At 42.0% G+C, this 24,792-nt stretch overlaps 1 protein-coding gene across 2 annotated transcripts in view; it reads right to left on the bottom strand.

The window, feature by feature from the left end:
- Nucleotides 1-24,792, bottom strand: part of Coq3 (ubiquinone biosynthesis protein COQ3, mitochondrial) — a 423,669-nt gene that overhangs the window by 381,560 nt on the left and 17,317 nt on the right. Inside the window, exon 1 of one of the 2 annotated variants that reach the window (XM_080277701.1) lies at nucleotides 3,509-3,709. The exons of the other annotated variant lie outside the window; for it this stretch is intronic. The gene's annotated coding sequence lies outside the window, so the exon portion shown is untranslated. Of the gene's footprint in view, nucleotides 1-3,508; nucleotides 3,710-24,792 lie in introns of those variants that run through there. 2 annotated transcript variants of the gene reach the window in all.

Raw genomic sequence — 24,792 nt, 5'->3', positions numbered from 1 at the left:
CACCTCCAGCACACAACATGTCCCCTAAATAACAAAACTCTTCCACACACTCAAGAGATTCACCAGCAAGTTCAATTCTTTCACGTCTGACGATCTCCACCTGCTCACCCCGGCACGCCGTACACATAAAATCAGCATTATCTCGCAGTCTACCTCTGATACCACTACATCTCTTATGCACCCATTTATCACACACACCGCACAAGATGGAATTACTTCCCACGCCCTTGTGGCAAACTGCACATGGCCACTCTCCCTCGTCTTTGACAGTACCGCCACCAACCCTAGATATCATCACTTTTGTTTTATCTGCATTTACCCTTAAACCCTTTTGCCCCATACCATCTCTCCACTTCCTAAACCTTTCCTCCGCCTCCCTTTCATTCTCTGCAATCAACACCAAATCACCAGCACACAACAACTCCCACGGGAGTCCGTTTCTAAAGTCACGTGAAAGGGCTTCAAGTACCATGATAAACAACATGGGACTCAAGACTGACCCCTGATGCACACCAACATTCACGGAAAACTCATCACTCAAATCTCCATTCACTCTCACCTCCCCTCCATTACCCTCACCTCCCGCCTGACCAGCTACGCTGCGCTACACAAATCCTGGACGGACTTTTTCACTCATTTTATCCATTGAAATGTGCCCTTTCCCCTATTCTTATACAAAATAATATATAAAAGAAAGAGAAAAGGTAATTGATACTGCCATACATCTGGAATGGGCTAATTATCACCTGGCAACACCTCGCATGCACTCATTTACTAATTTTCCTTGTTTATTTCCCCTTGAAATATGCCGTATGACCTGTTCTCATAATAAAAATATATATAAGAAAAGAAGGGAGAAGCCTAATTGATATTTACATTCACCTGGAACTACCTAATTTATTATGTATTATCTAGATTTCCTGCCAATCATTTCATAGCGTATAAATTAGCAGCTGTCACCACGCTGTCACTGTCAACCCTTCACGGCCCCTAGGCCACAGCATTCAGTTTACTGTCGTCTTTCAAGATGGAACCACGTCGGATTCGCGCCTGTCCAATTCCGCCGCTCTTTAGCTCCATGCAAAGGGCCTTGCGACCTCTACCCCTATTAAACCTCGTGTGGGAAGGGGGTAAAGGGCTAAGTGACTCTGCTGTGGAACATGAACTGGCTAATTTATCAAAGATAATGATGGACAATGACTACGATCTTTCAGTTGACTCTAAAACAGTGCAAGTGGAAATGTAAATACAGAGATAGCCCGATTATCCGGGCTATATGGTGTTAAGGGGTGCCCGCTTAGTCCGGCGGAAACACAAGTACTGTACTGTTAGACTGATTTATTTACCGGTAAATGTACACTTTAAGTACCAGAAAGACCTTTCCAGTTCAATGTATATTCCTCCAGCTTGTTTCAATATTTTTCAGACTATATTCAGTTCGGTAAATCACATTTTCTTGCTGATAGATTTCCTCCCTGTTAGTATCGTCCCGTTCTAAAGCTGTACCTACGATTGTTTCCAGCACAATGGACGAAACTCATCGTACTCAAATGTGGACTTCGTTTCCCAACTTCCCAACTGAAGATTAGGTTAGGTTACATTATTAGGGGCAGTTAAGCTAGGTTAGGCCAGGTTTAAACACTTAGATTAGAACAGTGTCTTCTGCCGTTACGTTAACGAATCAAAGAGTCGTCACACCAGAACAGCTAAAAACAGCAGGGAAAGATTTAACAAGAAATGTTTATTTACCAACCCAGAAATAATAAGAAAAATATAACAGACTATCAGGATGAACTGATTTGGTAAGGTGCTTTTACTACTTACAGCAAAGCGTATGTTTACCCCCCTCAAATCCTCAATGTTCGTGAGTTTAGACATTTGTGTGCTCCCGTGGCAGACCTTGAAACCATTTTTTCAAAGTTATAAAGTCAGTTTCTTTTTCTTACAGATTTGAAAAGACTCGTCTGGTACACCTGGCTTTTTCCCCTCCTCCCTAAACCCATCTTGTGATTTGCTATGATTCGTGAAAGAAAATTAGGGGGCATGTTACATTAGAATTTAAACAAAGTTAGGGTGCATGTTACTTTAGCATTTAAACATATCAGCGAAAACATCTGGGATGAAAGGTTCGCCGAGCTGTTTGGGATGGTTGAGTAGGGTCGTGTAAACATACCAGTGACGGTTCCCTTCCCATAATTGTTCGCAGTTTTTATGGCTCTCCCTAATTTAACGTTACTGACACCGGTACAGTAAAGCATTGTTCAAGACTAGCAGCCATAAGGGGTTAATGGAATACATTATTGTCTGTATCAATACTCTCTCTTTCACAACTACACGAACGAACAAAAGAATGTGCAATAAATGTACACTTAACTGTAAGGAGCAGAAATAACTGTATGCTCTGTTGGTCCGAAATGTGTTGGGAAGCGACATCGAACAAAGAATGTGGAACTGAATGCCACCTTACAAGAACACTTGAGATGAAAGTATTTTTTCTTATTAGTAAACATAATTGTTCCATTTCGTCCCCTATAATTGTGAAACTCGTAAATTTTCGTCCAAGCATACACCCTATAAAACCTTAACAACTCAATTCATATTCTCTAGTTTGTTTTCTGTATTTTTCTAGTTTGTTTTCTTTTCATAACGTTCCTTAAGCCTTACCTACGATTGTTTCCAGCATAATGGAAGAAACTTACTCATAATTAGGGTGCATGTTACATTAGCACTTAAACATATCGGCGAAAACATCTGAGATGAAGTGGCAGGCCGCCTAACTGTTTGAGATGGTAGAGGAGGGTCGTGAAAACATACCAGTGACCTTCGTTCCCTTCCCATAATTGTTCGCAATTTTTTATAGCTCTCCCTAACCCAACATCCCTGACACCGGTACAGTAAACCATTGTTCGAGGCTGACAGCTATGATGGGGTTAATGGAACGCATTATTGTTTGTATTAATACTCTCTTTCATACATACAGTACACTTAAGAAAGAACAAAAGAGTGAACAGTAAATGTAAGAGGAAGAAATAATGCTCTGTCGGTTCAAAATGTGTTGGGAGGCGTGATACCTAACGAAGAATGCAGAACTGAATGCTAACTTACGAGAACACATGAGATGAGTAATTTTTTTTTTTTTCTGATTTGCAGACATTCTTGTTTCATTTCGTTCCCTAATACAAGGAAACCCATTACTTTTCGTCTAAGCATACAGCCTAAAGACTTCACCAATTCACTTCATGTTCCTCCAGTTTGTTTTCTGTGTTTTTCTATTTTGAGGGTAGTAAACTACCTTCTCCTGCTGAAAGATTTTCTCTTTTATCACATTCTTTAAGCTGTAACTACGATTGCTTCGGGCATAATGGAAGAAACTCATTGTACACAAAAGTGGATTTAGTTTCCCAATTTCCCAACTGGAGCCCAGGTTAGGTCAGGTTAGGTTAAATTAGGTTAAATTATTAAGTAGTTAAGCAAGGTTAGGCTACGTCAGGAGTATCAGTTGCCTCACCAAACTCCACCCTACCACCCTTGTGATCGAGTTGTGAGCAGGAGGTGTGGGTGGGGGCAGGGTGAGCAAGACCCTCTCTGGTTTATCCATGCCTCTCTCCCTAGCAACTGGATGCTTCCTGTTTAAACCTGAGCATTCGTACGGATAATTCTATGAATTACTGTACCACTGAACCATTGGGTCACGGCCCGGATATACCGAAAGCTGGATAATCCAAGCCTGGATAATCGAGCTTCCACTGTAATGTGTAAACAGCAAGTGAAACCAATGAATGTAAATATAACTGAACAGTGGAAAATAGTTTTATAAGTTACTGCAAGTGACAGTGCATAACATAGTGTAAATAAAATAGAAATGTAAATAATGTAAATAGAAATGTAAATAAGTAGTAATATAAGAATATGAGTATAAATACTAGGAGTGATGAAAGTGAAAGTTTCGCTCTAGCACGTATAAATACTGCGAGTAATGAAAGTGAAAGTGACAGCTTCGCTCTCTACGCTAGTTTACAGAAAAAGTTAATGCCTTGAGTGAAAATAAAACTACTAGTACTGAAAGAAAATTATAGATACTGTATATATAAATAAGTGTAATAAAGTACTAGGAATATAAAGTGTGAGTGTGTTTATAAATAATAAATGACAGCTCCACCTCAGAATACCATTGGGGAACGAGCACAGGTGGAAAGCTTGTATGCGCTCGTAATTTACATTGCTTTCACAGTGTTTTTTTTTTTTTTGGAATATGGATTCCAAACTACTTGAATATCACAGAATAGTGTTTGTAGTTATAATATTAGGCAGTGGTAACCATATTACGGGGTATCGGGAAGTGTAAAGTGGAGACTTCGTTACCCAACTTCAGAAGTCTCCACAAGTCCTACGGTAGATGGTGAAGGCTCAACAAACATCCCAGAAGAAAGCTGAAGGTATGTGCCATATGCTTATACAATTATAATATTCTAGGACTAATAACTGATTTTTGGCAAATATTTTTAAAAAGTCAGTCGAAGCGCGAATATCCCCATAGGACACGCACGGCACACCCCCAACAACCCCGCAGTTAAAGGGTTAAAGAAGTCATGACTCTTCACCTGCTTCTGCTGCGAATACTGGCGACAAATAACCAAGCCTTGCAACTCCCTTACATGTGTATAAAAATTTTGTGCTTCTGGATCATCAACATAATCCAGCCAAGATATGACAATATCAATTGCTTTAAGAACTTGGGATAATTTGTATGGATTCTTGCGACCAACATCACTGTTCTCTTCCTCGTCATCATCGTTATCATCTTCATATTTCTTCCCAGCCACAGACTTAGCAATTTCTTCTGTTTGGTGATGATACCCAGGATCATCTGCATCCATTTCAAGCCACTGGATGACATCATCTTCATTAATATCTTCTCACCGACTTTTTCCATAACTTCAAGATAATTTAAGACTTCAAAGCCATTGAAATCAGGCAAGCAGCAGACTGGCGGCCACATGTTGGCCTGGCGGCACCTTTGTCCCCCTACCTCCGCATCTCGGCCTACTTACATACGTGGCCTCGGCCTGAGTACGACTTACCGAAGATTCCGTCTTCTAAAAGTCTGACTTATGAAGGGTTTATTGTAGTCATTGAGTGGGGTGTGCCTGCAGAGATGGATGAGAATGGCAGTGCTTTAGTGGATATTTGTGCTGGGAGGGGGTTGGTGATAGCTAATGCCCTCTTCAGGCACAAGATGATACATAGATATTTGTGGCAAGTGATACGAAGGGCGGATGGTGAACTGAATGAACAGAAGGCAATGATTGATAATGTGTGTGTGGATGAAAGGATGAAAACGTGTGTAATGGATGCAAGAGTATGTAGAGGTTGGGGGAGTGGACTTTCGGACCACCACTTGGTGATTGTCAGAATCAAGGTCCAAACAAAATGGAGAAACAGAGAAGCGATGGACGGGAGGAAGTAGTACATATAAGTAGGGTAGAAAAGTTACAAGAGGATGGAAAAAGGGCAGAATATAAGGGAAGTGGAGGAGTGACTGGGTAAATATAGATTGGGGCAGATGGGAGACGTGGAAGGGGTGTGCAAGATATTCACAGAAGAAATATGTGCAGCACGTGAGATGGTGTGTGGGGTGAAGAGAAGATGAAAGGGGATGCAGGGAACAGCATGGTGGACTGAAGAGGTGAAAGAGGCTGTGGCACAAAAGAAGAAAGCATATAGTGAGTGGAAGAGAAACGGGCGTTGAAGAAGTTGCGAGACGAAAAAGAGAGTTATCTGTAGAGAGGAAGAGAGAGGTCAAAAGATTAGTAAGAGAGAGTAAGAAGAGAGTGGATGAGGAATGTGGAAAGAATTTGAGTGTAAGGTGGATGGAATGTAAGAAAATATTCTGGAAAGACGTAAAGAGAGTTAGACAGTGTGCCAAAGAAGTTAGTTGGGGAGTGAAAGATAAAAATGGTAGACTACTAGTGGAGAAGGGAGAAAAAGTGAGCTGATGGAGAGAACACTTTAATGAATTACTAAACATAGAGAATGAAAGTAATGCAAGTATACATGGTTGGGGAATGGCTGGGAAAAGGAGGGAGGTGAGAAGACAGGAAGAAATCAGTAGGATGGAAGCTGTGGAAGCAATGAAGAAAGTTAAAATGGGGAAAGCCCCAGGAACTGATAGACTGTGTGGTGAAATGCTGATGCATTGGGGAGAGATAGTACAGTAATAGAATGGATGTGGAAGATATGCAGATTGGCCTCGGAGGAAGGCAGAGTCTCGGAAAATTGGAAGTCAGGGATAATTATTCCCCTGTACACAGGAAAAGAGGAAAAAGAAGTGTGTGGTAATCATAGGGCATTTGCCTTCTTAGTGTAATAGGAAAAGTATATGGTAGGATACTTATTGACAGAGTTTGCGAAATAACAGAGGAATTAGTTGGAGAAGAACAAGGAGGCTTTAGGAAGGGAAGAGGCTGTGTAGATCAGATATTCATTCTTATATCTTTAGTGGAAAAGCTTCTAGAGAAGGTAAAAAAAAGTTATATCCAGCCTTCATGGATTTGGAGAAAGCATATTACAGGGTGGATAGACAAGGACTGTGGAAAGTATTATGAATATATGGAGTAAATGAGAAGTTGATGAAGGCTGTAAAGAGTATGTATGAGGTACTAAGGCTGCAGTGCATGTGGATAGTGAAATGAGTGAATTTTTCTATTTGATGGCTGGATTGAAAAAAGGATGTGTCATATTTCCATGGTTGTTCAATCCGTATATGGATGGGGCTATAAAAGGGACACAAGGTAGGGCAGTGGATGTTGGACCAGCCCTAGTGAGAGAGGGAGGTGTTTGGAAACTCCCTGTACTGTTGTTTGCAGATGATATTGTGTTGTTAAGTGAAGACAAAGGGGAACTGCAAGGCTTGGTGGATGAGTTTGAGAGAGTGTGTAAGAAACGGAATCTAAAGGTGAATGCAGGGAGGAGTAAAGTGATGGTCTTCGAGAGAAGTGAAGTCATTGAATGTAGAGTGAGATTGGTTGGGGAGGAAATGCAGAATATGAGTGCATTTAAGTACCTGGGTAGTGTGATGAGTAAGGATGGAAGTTTGGAGGGTGAAATGCTTGAAAGTGTGCAACAGGGAAGAAAGGTAGCTGGTTCCTTGAAAGCAGTGATAAGAAACAGGGAAGTGAGCATGGAAGTGAAAAAGCTACTACATGACAGTATTGTGATACCAACTCTAACATATGGAAGTGAAGCTTGGACCTTGTTGGAGGGACACAAGTCAAGAGTGAGGGCAGTGGAAATGAGTTATTTGAGAGGAGCATGTGGAGTCACATGGAGAGACAGACTACATAGGATTACATAGGATTACATAGGAAAGCAAACAGCAACAGACCTTATGGTCCTTTCGAGGCTGCTTGTTACAGAGAAAATTATGACTACAAGATCTAACTCTTCATGCTGAAGGATAAGGATAGTAAAGCAAGAAGACTGACAAATGAGGAAGTGAAGGAGCATTGTGGTGTGGATGTGATAGGATGCGTTAGGAGAAACACATTAGGGTGGTTTGGCCATGTGGAGAGGATGGAGAGCGAGTGACTGATGAGAAGAGTGTATGTGAGTGAGGTGAAGGGGGGAGAAAGGGAGGGGGAGGCCAAGGATGGGATGAAGGGATTGAGTGGAGAGGTACTGTATATGAGAGGGGGGGGGGTGAGCTTGGAGCAGGGCAGTGAAATGGCAGGGAACAGAGCGACATGGAGGAGATTTGTTTGTGACCACCCCTTACGGGATTAAGGCGTCTGACAATAAATAGATAAACAGAGTTTCAATAATACATATTTCACCACAGGCCTGTCTCATCCACACTGAATGCTTGATTGGTTACAGGCAGTAAGAATACTGTTGTTTATTAAAAATGGGTGAGATGTAACAAACAAGGAGAGCCCAAGGCAGGTGACTAATTATGTAAGTTATACAACACAAAGAAGACAGGCTGGTGCCAAATGTGTGTAGCTATATTTACACAAACATTAAATATTTTCCACAGGAGTTAATGGGACTAAGAATATTTTGAGATTTATTAAAAGTGAAAGTGAGATGCACAGATGGATATGAGTAGAACCTAAAGCAGGTGAGTAGCTACCTAAGTTACACAACACAAATGAGACAGGCTGGTGCCAACTGGTTGCATATTTTTGTTAACTTTTTATCGTTTCCCACAGAAAGAGCTACAAGCATGCACACAGCACAATGGTATTCTGGTTATATGGCTACCACCCAACACTGGAAATGGTTTCCTGCATTACAGGAAACCAATTAGCCTTGTCACTCAGTGCAGAGCTGCCCAAAATGGAAACAATAATAATAAAAAGTGTTGGAAGAAAAGAGAGAAATAGTAAAAGAGGAGGACAGACACAAAGATAGAATAAAAAGGGTGAAGGAAGAAGTAGGTAGCTCTACATCAGGTGAGTGGATGATGATCACCACCACCTACCACCTTAGTTATATTTAAAACACACATGTTGTACTCACATGTATTTGTTAATACAGTACCATTATTTAGAAACTAACATTATGAGGACCTCATCAGTGGATATTATTTTAATATTTTAAGGTAACTGAGAGAGTTAAGTTGGTTTACATCTCCCCTCTTTCTCTCCTCTCTCTCCTCTTCCCTTCCTCCCACCCCATGGCTAGCAGCATCCTCCTTTCTCTCCTCTCTCTCTACACCATCCTCTCTTTCCTACCTTCCTCACTCCCTCCCCTTATCAGTTGTTTACACAGGCACAGGCAGGCAAAAGTACTTCTGTGACTTTAGGAAGAGGTATTTTTGGATATCTTCCCTTTCCCTCTCTCTCTCTCTCTCTCTCCACCACACCACATGCTCCCGTTTCTTGCAAAAATCCTTCTTCTTTGACTAACTAAAGTATTTCATGACACATAAGATGCTGCAGTTTGAAAGAGGCACCCTAATTCTGGAGGGGCAGTTCAAAGAAAAAAAAAGTGTCTCAGCCAAGACTGCATAAAGGTTGCTTGATATAAGTAGTTTTCACTCAAAATACACATTCACCTTTCAGAACCCATATTCAGTACTGTTTATCAGTCACTGGTTTCTTCCTCTTTATGTAAAATAAGGTACAAGAAAGGAAAACAATGCTTCTCCTAATGCTTCCTGTCAGACCCACATCCACATCACAACACTACTTCACTTCCTCATTTGTCAGTCGGTCTCTCCATGTGACTCCACATGCTCCTCTCAAATAACTGACTTTTACTGCTCTCACTCATGACATGTATCCCTCCAACAACGTCCAAGCTTCACTTCCATACGTTACTGTCATGTGCCCTGGGGGTAGGGGGGTTTCAAGAATACTCCCCCAGTATCCCTGCTTGTTGTATGAGGCGACTAAAAGGGTTGGTGGTGGGTTAGTGCCCCACCCCGTAAAATGAACTAACTAAAAAAGTGAACAAAATGCCTCGGACCGGACGGACCATACGTTGACGACTAAGGAACGGACGAAGGACATTCTTAGGGTGGGAATGTGGAATGTGAGAGGAGTGAATGATGAAGTGAAAGAGAGAGAGATTGTTCAGGTGCTTGAGGATGCAAAAGTGGATATATGTGGATTGACTAAAACTAAATGAAAAGGTGAAAAGGTGAGAGAATGGGAATATGGTTTAGGTATATGTGCGGGAGTCAATGAAAATGAGAGGGCAAGAGAGGGAGTATGTCTGATGATAAGCAAGAAGTGGAAGGAGAATATAAGAGAGTATGGAACAGTGGGTGTAAGGATTGTATGGGTGAGGATAAAAGTAGGTATACAAGCGTGGGCGATTGTACAGTATGTGTGTATGCCCCGACAGAGGATCAAGTGGCAAGAGTGAAAGATGAGTTTTGGACAAGTTTGAGAGGAGCGAGAGAGTGCTGTTGATTGGAGACATGAATGGCAAAGTTGGGAATGTACGAGTGGATGGAGTGGTTGGTCAGTGGGGTGTGCCAGCTGACGAAGATGGGAATGGAAGTGCTTTGGTGGACATCTGTACTTGTAAGGGGTTGGCAATAGCCAACACCTACTTTCGGCATAAGATGATCCACCGGTATACATGGAGAGTAATGAGGAGGATGGATGGTGAACTTGTTGAACGAAAGGCAATGATAGACTACGTGTGTGTGGATGAGCGAATGAGAAGACAAGTGTTGGATGCAAGAGTGTGGAGAGGGTGGGGGAATGGAGTCTCGGACCATCACTTAGTGATGGCCAAGGTAGAGCTGCAAAGAAAGTGGTTGAGGAGACGAAGGGAAAGACAGGAGGAAGCAACTCCTGTGAGAAGAGTGGAGAAATTGCAAGATAGTGAGAAAATGACAGAGTATAAGAGCATAGTGGAAGAAAGACTGGGAAGGTATGAGCTAGAGCAGATGGAAGGGGTGGAAGACGTATGTAAGATATTCACGGAAGAGATAGGCGCAGCATGTGAGGCGGTTTGTGGAGTGAGGAGGAGATGCAAGGGTGTGCAAGGGACAGCATGGTGGAATGATGAGGTGAAACGAGCTGTGGAACAAAAGAAGATGGCATATAGTGAATGGTTAGCGAGTAGAGGTAGGGGAGAAGATGAGAGAGAGAAGAGAGAGGTATATGTGAGCAGGAGAAGGGAGGTTAAGAGACTGGTGAAGGAGAGTAAAAAGAAAGTGGATGAGGAGTTTGGGAGGAATCTGAGTGTGAAATAGAGGGAGAGTAAGAAATTGTTTTGGAAGGAAGTAAAGAAAGTAAGGCAGTGTGAAAGGGGAAAGAGTAGGGGAGTGAAAGATAGGAATAATAGATTGTTGGTGGAGAAGAGAGAGAAACTGAGGAGATGGAAGGAGCTCTTTGAGGATTTGTTGAATGTGGAGAGTGAGAGCAGTGCGAGTATAAGTGGTTGGGGAATGGCTGGGAGAAGAAGAGATGAGAGGAGGGAGGAAGAGATCAGTAGGGCAGAAGTAGTGGAAGTGATGAAGAATATTAAGTTGGGAAAGGCCCCAGGAATTGATGGACTGTGTGGTGAAATGCTTAGGTATGGGGGTGAGATTGTTGTGGACTGGATATGGAAGTTGTGTAGATTGGCTTGGGAAGAGGGAAGGGTTCCAGAGGACTGGAAATCAGGTATAATTGTTCCTTTATACAAAGGAAAAGGAGAGAGAGAAGTATGTGGTAACCATAGGGGTATTTGCCTACTTAGTGTGACTGGTAAAATATATGGTAGAATACTCATTGATAGGGTTAGGCATATGACAGAGGAGCTAGTTGGAAAAGAACAAGGGGGATTTAGGAAGGGAAAAGGGTGTGTAGATCAGATATTTGTTCTAAGATGTTTAGTGGAGAAGTATCTAGAGAAGGGAAGGAAAGTGTATGCTGCCTTCATGGACTTGGAGAAAGCTTATGACAGAATAGATAGGCAAGGTATGTGGAAGGTATTAAGAATATATGGAGTGGAGGGAAAATTGTTGAGTGCTGTGAAGAGTATGTACGAGGGAGCTAGGGTTATGGTGCGAGTGGATGGTGAGCTGAGTGAGGTCTTTGATCTCAATGTGGGACTGAAACAGGGTTGTGTGATGTCTCCATGGCTGTTTAAAATATACATGGATGGGGTTGTAAAGGAGGTGCAGGGTAGGGCAGTGGATGTGGGGGTGGCCCTAATGAATGAGGGTGAGATTTGGAAGATTCCGGTGTTGCTGTTTGCTGATGATACAGTACTGTTGAGTGAAGATGAATGGGAGTTGCAAGGTTTGGTGAATGAATTTGGGACAGTGTGTAGGAGGAGGAAGCTGAAAGTTAATGTAAACAAAAGTAAAGTTATGGTGTTTGAGAGGAATGAAGTCACAGAGTGTGCAGTGAGGTTGGATGGTGAGGATATGGAGAATGTGAGTGCATTCAAGTACTTGGGTAGTGTGACGAGTAAGGATGGAACTTTGGGGGATGAAGTGCGTGAAAGGGTACAGCAGGGAAGGAAGGTTGTTGGTACACTGAAAGCAGTGATGAGAAATAGGGAGGTGAGTATGGAAGTTAAGAAGTCACTGCATGATAGTATTGTGATCCCTACCCTGACATATGGAAGCGAGGCGTGGACCTTGCAAGAGGGGAACAAGTCAAGAGTGAGAGCAGTGGAAATGAGTTACTTGAGAGGAGCATGTGGAGTGACGTGGAGGGACAGGTTGACGAATGAAGAAGTGAAGGAACGCTGTGGGGTGGATGTGGATGTGGTTGAGAAGAGTAGGAGAAATACACTGAGGTGGTTTGGACATGTGAGGAGAATGGAGAATGAAAGACTGACTAAGAGGATGTATGTAGATGAGGTGGAGGGAGGGAGAGGGAGAGGTAGACCGAGGATGAGGTGGAGGGATGGAGTTGAGAGGTATATGAGGGAGGGGGGGGTGAGTTGGGGGGAGGGTAGTCAAATGGTGGGTGACAGAGCAACTTGGAGGCGTTTTGTCTGCGGCCACCCTTTGCGGGATTAGGGCGTCGGGCTATAGATAGATAGTAGCTTTTTCACTTCCATGCTCACTTCCCTGTTTCTTATCACTGCTTTCAAGAAACCAGCAACCTTTCTTCCCTGTTGCACCCTTTCAAGCACTTCACCCTCCAAACTTCCATCCTTACTCATCACACTACCCAAGTACTTAAATGCACTCACATTCTCCATCTCCTCACCATCCAATCTCACTGTACATTCAGTGACTTCATTTCTCTCAAACACCATCACTTGACTCTTCCTACATTCACCTTTAGATTCCATTTCTTACATATTCTCCCAAACTCATCCACCAAGCCTTGCAGCTCCCATTCATCTTCACTTAACAACACAGTGTCATCTGCAAACAACAGTACAGAGAGTTTCCAAACACTGTCCTCTCTCACTACAACTGCTCCAACATCCACTGCCCTACCTTGTACCTCTTTTAAAACTCCATCCATGTACAGATTGAACAGCCATGGAGACATGACATATCCTTGTTTCAATCCAACCATCAAACAGAAAAATTCACTCAGTTCACTATCCACACGCACTGCAGCATTAGCACCCTCACGCATACTCTTCACAGCCTTCAACAACTTCCCATCTACTCCATATATTCTTAATACTTTCCACAATCCTTGTCTATCCACCCAGTTATATGCCTTCTCCAAATCCATGAAGGCTGCATACAACTTCTTCCCTTTCTCTAGAAACTTATCCACTAAAGATCTAAAAATGAATATCTGATCTACACAACTTCCCTTCCTAAAACCTTCCTGTTCTTCACCAATTAATTCCTCTGTTATTTCCCTAACTCTGTCAATAAGCATTCTACAATATACTTTTCCTATTACACTAAGATAGCAAATGCCCCTATGATTACCACACACTTTTTTTTCCCCTTTTCCTTTGTACAGGGGAATAACTGTCCCTGACTTCCAATCCTCCGGGACTCTACCTTCCTCCCAGGCCAATCTGCACATCTTCCACATCCATTCTATTACCATCTCTCCCCCATGCTTCAGCATTTCACCACATACTCCATCAATTCCTGGGGCTTTCCCCATTTTGACCTTCTTCATTGCTTCCACAACTTCCATCCTACTGATTTCTTCCTCTCTTCTCACATCCTTCCTTCTCCCAGCCATTCCCCAGCCACTTATACTTGCATTACTTTCATTCTCTATTGTCAACAATTCATTAAAGTGTTCTCTCCATCTGCTCACTTCTTCTCCCTTCTCCACTAGTAATCTACCATTTTCATCTTTCACTCCCCAGCAAACTTCTTTGGCACCCTGTCTAACTCTCTTTACCTCTTTCCAGAACATTTTCTTACATTCCCTCCACTTTACACTCAAATTCCTCCCACATGCCTCATCCACTCTTTTCTTACTCTCTCTTACTAATCTTTTCACCTCTCTCTTCCTCTCTACATATAACTCTCTCTTCCCTCTCTCAACTCCTCTGATGCCCATGTTTCTCTTCCACTCACTATATGCTTTCTTCTTTTGTGCCACAGTCTGTCTCACCTCTTCAGTCCACCATGCTGTTCCCTGCATCCCCTTTCATCTTCTCTTCACACTACACACCACCTCACATGCTGCACATATTTCTTCTTTGAATATCTTGCACACACCTTCCATGTCCCCCATCTGCCCCAGTCCATATTTATCCAATCGCTCCTCCACTTCCCTCTTATACTCTGCCTTTTTTCCATCCTCTCATAACTTTTCTACCCTCCTTGTAAAAACTACTTCCTCCTGTCCTTCCCTTCTCCTATTTCTCCATTTTGTTTGGAGTCTGATTCTGACCATCACGCAGTGGTGGTCTAAAAGTCAACTCCCCCAACCTCTGTATACTCTTGCATCCATTATACACCTCATCCTTTCATCCACACACACATAATCAATCATTGCATTCCATTCATTCAGTTCACCATCCACCCTTCTCATCACTCACCACGTATACCTATGGATCATTTTGTGCCTGAAGAGGGTATTAGCTGTCACCAATCCCCTTCCAGGACAAATGTCCACTAAAGCACTGCCATGCTCATCCATCTCTGCAGGCACACCACACTCACCAACTACTCCATCCACCTTCACATTCCCGACTTTTCCATTCATATCTCCAATCAAAAACACTCTCTCATTCCTTACAAACTTTTCCATGCACGCTTCCACATTTGTCCAGAACTCTTCTCACTCTACTTGCATGATCTTGCATTGGCGCATACATGCACACAATCACCCACATTTGTAGTCCAACTTTCACTATTACCTACACAATCCTAGAGCCAACTGATCCATACTCTCTTATATTCCCCTTGCATCTGTTACTCACAACAATACACACTCCTTCTTTTGCCCTCTCATTCTCACCTACTCTGGCACATATACCCCATCCATACTCCCATTCTCTCACACTCTCACATCCCGTTTAGTTTCAGTTAGTCCACATACATCCACTTTCGCACCCTCAAGTGACTGGACAATCTCTCTCTCTCTTTCACCTCATCATTTGCACTATCGTCCAAATACTTTAAGATCCTCTGTCTCAAAAGTTTTCGAGTCCATTCTAATCAGAAAAATTTTAAAGCATCTTTCCTATCACAACCTTCTTTCTGATCGTCAGTATGGGTCCCGTCAGGGTCGCTCCACTGGCGATCTTCTCACCTTCCTTTCAGACTCCTGGTCATCTTCCACTCGGGAATTTGGAGCTTTGCCGTTGCACTTGACATCCCAAAGGCTTTCGATCGAGTCTGGCATAAATCTTTAATTTCCAAACTGCCCTCTTACAGTTTCTATCCTTCTATCTGTGCCTGCATCTATAGCTTCCTGTCTGGTCGTTCCATAGCTGCTGTTGTAGACGGCCATCGTTCTTCTCCTAGATCTATCAACAGTGGTGTTCATCAGGGCTCTGTCCTATCACCAACTCTCTTTTATTCATCAATGATCTTCTAAGATGTACATCTAACTCTATCCACTTGTACGCTGATGATTCCACCCTTCACCTATCCATTCAGTTTCCACACCGTCCATCTCAGCAGTTTCTTCAACAAACAAGCGATGAGGCTATGGCACACCTAATGTCTGACTTGGCTCGTATCTCCGACTGGGGTAAAAAAAAAAAATCTTGTTTTTATTGCATCAAAGACTCAGTTTTTACATCGGGTAAAAAAAAAAATCTTGTTTTTAATGCATCAAAGACTTAGTTTTTACATCTATCAATCTATCAAAATCTTCCACAGGAGTACTCACTAAAGTTTAATAATATCCAGCTCAATCCTGCATCATCTTTGAACATGCTTGGGGTTTCATTCACTTGGGACTTGTCTTGGAAAGATCATATTGCATCTCTTGTAAAATCTGCTTCCAAGAGATCAGGTGTTAAGCCGACTCCGTGCCTTCTTCACCCCTGCACAGTCGTTGACTTTACACACGGGTTTTATTCGCCCCTGTTTAGAGTACAACTCTCATGTGTGGGGAGGCTCCCCACATACAGCTCTTCTCACTAGGGTGGAGTCTAAGGCTTTTTGTCTCATCAACTCTCCTCCTCTTACTGGCTCCCTTCAACCTCTGTTTCTTCGCCGCACTGTTGCATCTTTATCTCTTTTCTACCGCTACTTCAATGGTCACTGCTCCTCTGAACTGTCTGCTTGCATCCCTCCACCTCTACGACGAGTGTGCAGCACCCGTCTAGCAAGAAACTCTCATCCCGTTTTTGTCCAACTCTCTAATGCAAGAGTTAACCGTTTCTCCCAGTCTTTCATTTGTGCAACAGGTCAACTCCGGAACTGTCTCCCTCTGTCTGTATTTCCCACTTCCTATGATCTCCAGTCTTTCAAACGCAGTGTGTCCAGGCATCTCGAAATGAAATTATCTTGAATTTGGCTCTCTTTTGTATTGTTTTTGTTGTTTTTCTTGGAAGGAACTGTTTTGCTGGCTCAGCCTTTGGTTCCTTCTTCCTCGCATAAAAAAAAAAATGTAGCCATCTGTGGCAAGTCCTTTGTTCGGTCCTTAGTCGTCAACTTTTAGTCAGTCCTGGTCCGAGGCTTCTTGTTTGTATTTTTAGTTAGCTGTTTTCTGGGCAGGGGCACTAACCCTCCGCCAACCCACTTGTTGTTATGGAGGGAACATGTGTTGTTTGGTTATAAGGTTACCACCCAGTGTCGTAAATGTTTTCCTCGTTTACGGGAAAACATTTGGCTTGCTGCTCAGTGTAGAACTACCCCCAGAACAAGGTATCACTACACTAGGTGGGTGGATGAAGGGTGCCCCCACCTACCACACTATGCAGTAGTATTTAGAGATAAATATCATTTTTCTGAAATGAATTTAAAACAGCAATTGAACTCAAAAAAATGCATTCTTTCATTCAAGAAAATATATGAGGCCATTACAAGTAGGAATACACTTCATCTCTAAATCAACTGTTTGCATGTATATTGAAATCACAGACAACACAAAGAGAATAAATAAGTAAATGAGTATAGTGTACGTTTACAGCATTTTATTTACCCTGAAAGTACCCCGTACTTGTCCGCTTCATACACCACACATCGGATGTTACAGAATTTTTCCACATTCAGTTGCGACTCAGTGCAATATGAGACTACTGTAACTTGCTCCTGATGTCTCATTACCTACAGACAACACATTCACTTCCTTAACAGAAAACCTATTCTTTTACAAACAAACCAAATGCAGATGACAAGAGTCTTTTCTGCTCTGCTGACTGGTATAATACAAACATTCTCTTGAACACTACTTCATCACCATCACCAATTATGCACACTCACTAACCTCTAAGTATCTCCACAAAAATATAAAAATGTGGCACTTGTAAATACACACTAAACAAAAGGCAAATTACAATGTTTAACACCTGAAGTTCAATACAGTGAGGCTGTGTGGGAACAGGGTATCCAGCCATCTCCACACTTTTCTCTCGATATCACTCCCTCACTGTCAGCTATGTCTGCCTCACAACATCAGCAATAACACAGCATACTTACCTGTTCAGAATTTACAAAAAAAAAAAAAAAAAAGTCATTTGCCTCAAAGCATATCAAGTATAATGAGTAAAGTGGAGGGGGGAAGAGGAAGGGGGAGGCCAAGGATGAGATGGAGGGATGGAGTGGAGAGGTATATGAGAGGGGGGGAAGGTGTGAACTGGGAGCAAGGCAATGAAATGGCAGGGGACAGAGTAACTTGGAGGTGATTTGCTTGTGGCCACCCCTTATGGGATTAAGGCGTCTGGCAATGTATATATCAATCAATCAATCAATCATTTCCTGTGGCACCCCACGGGATGCAAAGGATCTCAATGAACTCTCTCCACCAATATTTGTCTCTTGCCATCTCCTTCAGGTCCCACCAACACTCCTCTCCTGCTTCTCTTTTCATTGTCCACAACCAGGTTTCCCTCGGCCTACCTCTACCTCTTCTTCCTCTAGCAGTCCATTCTGGCACATCGTGTATTAAACTGCCTTCTTTTCTGTATATGTGCCCCAGCCACTTCCAGCGAGCCAGTCTCACATATTCATTAACTGCTTCCACTCTCATAATATCCCTTGCTCTTTCATTTGTAACTCTGTCTTGTCACTTTACCCCAAGAATCCTCCTCAGTATTTTATTCTCAAATCCTAATACTTTCTGATCTGTTGCACTTGTACTGTACCATGACTCATCCCCATAAATTAAAACTGGTCTAACCATGGACTTGTAAATTTTCACTTTAGTATGTACTGAAAGCATATTATTATTCCATACAGATTTCAACATTCCAACAGCTTGCCAAGCCAGTCTAATCCTCTCCTCAATTTCATTGTTTAATGATCCATTAGATGATACAATCGTTCCCAGATATTTAAAGTTTTCTACATTCTACACCACATTATTCCCAATTACACAATCGATTTGGTTCACGTTCATATTAATAATTTCAGTCGGTCTACCCCTCATAACCCCACCCCCAATATTAACACTTCTCATCTTCCTCACCCAATTATCATCCCCCATCCTCTCCACATGTCCAAACCACCTCAATCTACCTCTCCTCATCACAACACCAATACACTCCAGTCCCATCCTACCTCTCAACTCTTCCATTGTAAACCCAGCCCCTCCAGGCCTTGGACGCAGGGACGCACTGCACATCCACCTAATCATTGTCATTTCTGTACGTCTGAGCCGGCGAATATCTTCCTCCTTCGCTGCCCAGGTCTCACTGCCATACAGCATTACACTCCTAACACATGCTGCATACAAAGACCCCTTAGCACGTAGGGAGAGCCCCCTCAATGTCAGGAGAGGCAAGAGCTCCCTGAACTTCTTCCAACCACTTCTCACCCTAGCCACAGAGCTAGCTCCAGCCCCACCTCCAGCACACAACATGTCTCCCAAATAACAAAACTCTTCCACACACTCAAGAGATTCACCAGCAAGTTCAATCCTTTCACGTCTAACAATCTCCACCTACTCACCCCGGCACGCCGTACACATAAAATCAGCATTATCTTGCAGTCTACCTCTGATACCACTACATCTCTTATGCACCCATTTATCACACACACCGCACAAGATGGAATTACTTCCCACGCCCTTGTGGCAAACTGCACATGCCCACTCTCCCTCGTCTTTGACAGTACCGCCACCAACCCTAGATATCATCATTTTTATTTTATCTGCATTTACCCTTAAACCCTTTTGCCCCATACCATCTCTCCACTTCCTAAACCTTTCCTCTGCCTCCCTTTCATTCTCTCCAATCAACACCAAATCATCAACATACAACAACTCCCACGGGAGTCCGTTTCTAAATTCACGTGAAAGGGATTCAAGTACCATGATAAACAACATGGGACTCAAGACTGACCCCTGATGCACACCAACATTCACAGAAAACTCATCACTCAAATCTCCATTCACTCTCACCTGGGTGTGAGCACCCACATACATGGCCATAACTACCCTAACCAACCACTCCTCCAAGCCAAGCTTTCTCATTGCCCACTTCACCACCTCTCTAGGGACTCTGTCAAAGGCCTTTTCCAAATCAACAAAAACAAAATACAGATCCCTTCTCCTACCAATATATTTTTCCTGAAGCTGTCGAACAATGAATATGGCATCAGTGGTCCCCCTACCTGGCGTAAACCCAAACTGCATCTCATCAATGTTCACTCTTTCTCTAATCATACCTTCTAAAACTCTCTCCATTACCTTCATTATCTGATCTAAAAGCTTTATACCTCTATAATTTCCTCTTTCCAGTGAAAACAAAATATAGTATACCTATTTGGGATCACTTCAGGAAGCTGTCAGTTCAACCATGGCAGCCTGTAACCATCTGAATGTGGTGATTACCAACAATCTCACTGATGGGACACATCGTACATTTAAATCTAGAAAAAACATAATGATCCAGCCTAACCTAACCTCATTCATCCTAATGGGGGGATGAGGTCCCCTACTCCCTAATTTTAACCACCAAGGATTGCCATTTACCTTAACCATAGGGAGCCCTGAAATACCTTTCATGTCAAATCCCAGTCAAAGTCCTAATGTACTAAACCTAATCTAACCTATTATAACCTAACCTCTCTTGACTTAACTAAAATTACAATATCAAAATCAAACATACCATATCGGAACTGAATTTCAAATTGAACCAAAAGATATCCAAGTGGATTTTGACAGCAGGTTTTGCTCTTCATGCTAACTCCATCAAGGTGATGGCATGTGTGATATAAACAAGTCTACTTTATTGCACAGGTAAAATGTTTAAAAGGCTCACTTATTCACTTATACGGCCAGAACTGATGACTCTGGTCTTGAATGTGAGCTATTTGCAAACTCATTTAATCTCACCCAGTTTGTCGGTCAACCCATCCGTGTACCAGACAACCCCTATCAAAATCCCCACCTATTGGACTTGTTTCTAACAACCAATTCTGATCATTATAATGTCGAAGTGAAGTCCCCCATCGGATCCTCTAATCACTGTCTGATTCAAGCCACCAGTTTAACACCTACCACTCCCTCCTGCTCTGAACCTGTCATGGTGACTAAATGGCACTATGACAGGGCAGACTGGGGGAGGACTCCATAATTTTTTCATGGATGTTCCTTAGACCTCCTTTTTCTCCCAAGATGCAAATTCAACATCGGGTCACATACAGGATTTCATTGAAGTCGGCATGGAAATATTCATTCCCCATCATAGTTACAGAAAAAGATGTAATTCTCCTAAATAGTTTGACCACAATTGTGCTAGAGTAACAGAACATAAAACAATAGCCTATAACAATTATACAAGGACCAAAACCAAAGAAGCCTTCAACTAATATAAAAATATCAGAAACAATGCCAAAATTGTTATCAATCTTTCTAAATCAAGCTTTCTACACAGACAGGCTAACAAACTACGAAACAACCCAAATGATAACAAAATATTCTGGTCAACCCTTAACTCATTCAAACTTCACTACCACCTCTTCCATTCCACCTTTACAGTCCCCCAGTGGAAATCTAGTAAGTGACCCATGTGGAAAAGCCAAAGTTCTTGTTGACATTTTTTCAACAAACTCAACCCTAAATACAGAAAATCACAATATTCCTGCTTGATTTTGATTCCCTGCAAATGCCTCCTTTCATGATTCACACCAGATACGTACAAGCTGTATTACAGAATCTCTCAGTAGACAGAGCTACTGGTCCAGATGAAATTCCTGCAATAGTACTTAACCCGCGGCGTCCCGTCGACGTGAATTAACGTCCACACGTTTTGTCACTGCCAATCCCGTCGATGTACATAAATGCGAATCAATTGCAAGGTCCCTAATTTGCACAATTTTCAATTTTCGCAAGTGATTTTTGGTACGTATACATGGGACACCTTCCTGTACAAGATGCCAGGCAGGGACGATGCCTTACCCAGCATGACCTCCCCCCCCCCCCACTGCATGCCATTGTCTCAGCAATTCACCTGTTATCAGTGACCTGGCCAGTAAAGCCATGTCATGCCACAATACGAAATTCAGGGCCAGAGTGATTCCCCAATCGATGACAATGTGGAGGACAAACTTTACATAGCATTAGAGGAAGAAACAGCCAGAAATGATGATCAGGTAATGTGGCAAAAAAAGGTCAGGTATGGTGATGAGTTAGTGAGTGAAACAATGCTTATAATGCCTATATTACTGTTTGAAAACCAGTATATTCTCGTACTACATATAAATTCATACCAAGTAAATAAATAAATATATAATGTTTATGAGTGGTGTGAAATAGTTACCCTCCCATAGAACTCGTTTTCTTTGGTGCCAGCCTGTTAGAAAACCCAGTAAGTTAAGGAGGTACTGCTACCTGGATTGAGTATTTTAAACATCAGGTGAGCGATTTCTCTATGAATTTTCGATGTTTCTCACCAATAGCGGAAGTTTGAGCCAAAAAAAAAATATTTCCAAAAATGGTCGGGATTGGGGAGAGTCAGTGGTGGAAAAGTGGTCGGGATGGGGCGGTTTAAAAATAGTTCCTCAGCGTTGGCTCCTGTACTGGCAAAATTTTTCCACTTATGCATCTGTACCTCAAGTTTTCCAGCCTCTTGGAAAGAAGCAAATATCCATCCTGTTCCTAAAAAGGGGGCAACTTCAGATCCATCAAACTATATACCAATTGCAATAACTTCCATTCTCGGTAAAGTTATTGGGACACTAATTAACAAACACGTAGTCAAGCATCTAGAAATCAATAAATTAATCAATGATCGGCAATATGGATTTAGACAAGAATGTTCAACTGTCGACATTCTTTGCCTTCTTACCCATCAGATTAACAAAACAATAGACCAACATGGTGAAACACACACAATAGCACTTGATATATCAAAAGCATTTGACAGAGTATGGAACCGGGCCTTATTGTCTAAGATGTCACATTGTGGCCTTGCATCACTGGTTCCTCTAATTTCTTCTTACCTTCATAACAGAAAAATACGGGTCATGGTAGATGGACTTCTCAGGTTCATTCCATAAATGCTGGCGTACCTCAGGAATCAGTTTTGGCGCCAACCCTCTTTCTCATTCATATAAATGACCTCCTATCTGTCACTCACAACCCAATACACTCTTATTCTGATGACTCAACCCTTCATAGTTCTTTCACATATAGCACCTCCTTTACACAATTTGATATTATAAATTCCCAAATAAATACAGCAATTTCTCTGAACCAGGACCTTTCTAAAATTAATCAATGGGCACAAATAAATCTGGTCTCATTTAATGCTAAGAAAACTAAATACTGTACATTCATTTCTCCAACAAAAAAGAATCCCTCAGACTCTCACATAATTTTAAATGATGTCAATATTCCCCAATCCACCACAACTGATATCCTAGGTGTTACTCTAAACCCCAATATAAGCTGGATAGCTTATGTTAAATCTGTTGCTAAAAATGCTTCCAAAAAATTGGGACTTATGTACAGAGTTCATGAGTTCTTCACTGACGAGCAGATGGTCACAATATACAAAAGTCAAGTGCGTTCTCAGATTGAATACTGTTCACCACTGTGGAGTGAATGTGGAGCGGTTGCATTGAGGCAGTTGGACAAAATTCAAAATAAAGCCATTTGATTAATCAATAATCCTGCCATTACACAGGACCTTCCGCCATTATCAGTACATAGAGATGTTGCTTCTTTAGCATTATTTTATCGATATTTTTACTGTAAATGCTCTGATGAACTGGCATCAATTGTGCCTCCCCTTCACATTTTCTCCCAAAATACTTGGGCAGCTGGGAGCACCCATAAACTCACACTCTCTCCCCCACAATGCAGAACCTCTGCTTATCAAAATTCATCTATCCCCAGAACTACTACTCTCTGGAATTCACTTCCTGGGAGTTGTTTCCCACAAACATTTGATCCACTTCAATTTAAATCCAGTTGTTATAAATATTTTATGAATGGAGGATGCCTTTAGGAACATGGACTTATTTTTTTTTTCTTTATTTTTCCTTCCTCCATTCATTATCTATACAAAAAAAAAAGAAAAGAAATATGGATAACTGAAAACAAATCGATGTACGATCTGGAGCTCCTGCTTTTTCATCTCATATCAACATTAGATTACCTTCAGACTTCCCATCTTCACGACAATAGCTTGCCTAAGTACATGATAGCGGGGAATTACAAGGTAAGACTGTGTCAAGCCAGTATTGAAAGAAAAACAGTGGTGGAATAAGTTGTGGCAGGTCGTGCTGATAAGCTGTCTGGTGGTTAAAATGGGGCCCACGGACATAAACAAAGGATCAAAGAAAAAACAAATGGAAATTTGTGGACACTGTCATACTAAAGTGAGTAATGGTGTCTGTTGTGACTGCTGCCATTTCTGGGTGCATTATAAATGTGAGGGAATGACTGACGAGGAGGCCAAGATGTGGGACAAAATGGGCAAGAAAGCCGTATTCTACTGTTCAGTGAGGAACTGCCAGCTGATAGCTGATCAATATACTAATAGTGTAGCTCCCATGAAACACCAAGTAGACAGCAACACACGAAGATTAGAGGAATTAGAGATGAAACTTGTAGCTCAGGAAGCCATAATAAGAAATGACATGAATGATAAGCTAAACAAGGTTATGGATAAGGTAGACAGGGCCATGGAGGAAATGGATAAAATCAACACAAATCTAAAAAAGGAACTGGAAGGAACAAAGGAAGTGAGCAGAGACCCAAAGGAAGCAGCAACTGTAGTTACTGCCCCAGCAGAAAAAGAAAAGATTAGATCAGAGGTGAAAGCAGTGTTGGACTTAGAAAAAGATAAAGCATATAGAGCCAGAAACCTAATACTGGCCTGTGTTCCTGAACCAGATACAGAAAGTACTGAAGTGGGTAAGGCAAAGGACTTGGAATCTGTTACCGACCTTTTCACAAAGCACATGAAACTTGACAAAGATGAAGTCCAGATAACAGACACGACCAGGTTGCACAAAGGCAACAGCTACTATGGGGCTGGCCAAGGACAAAACTACCAAGGTGAACCAAGACTGCTCAAGGTTAGATTTGCAGCTGAGGAAATGGTTGGTAAAGTAACTAAAGCTGCATCAAGATTGCCTTCAGTTGACAACAACACTGCTAAGAATGTGAGAATATTCAGTGACAAAACAAAGAGCGAACGTGAAGAAAGGAAGAGCTTAATCAATCTAGCTGTGATAAAGAATGACGAGGAAAGCAGCCAAGATTTCAAGTGGGTGGTGGACTATAAAGAAAAAAAAGTAATTCGGGTACCCAAGGACAACACGAG

This window comes from Coenobita brevimanus, chromosome 71, assembly GCF_032717465.1.
Source record: "Coenobita brevimanus isolate Jiangsu-jjx chromosome 71, ASM3271746v2, whole genome shotgun sequence".
NCBI lineage: Eukaryota > Metazoa > Arthropoda > Malacostraca > Decapoda > Coenobitidae > Coenobita > Coenobita brevimanus.
Note: the sequence above shows the minus strand (reverse complement) of the source record. Positions and strands in the feature narration are given on the sequence as shown.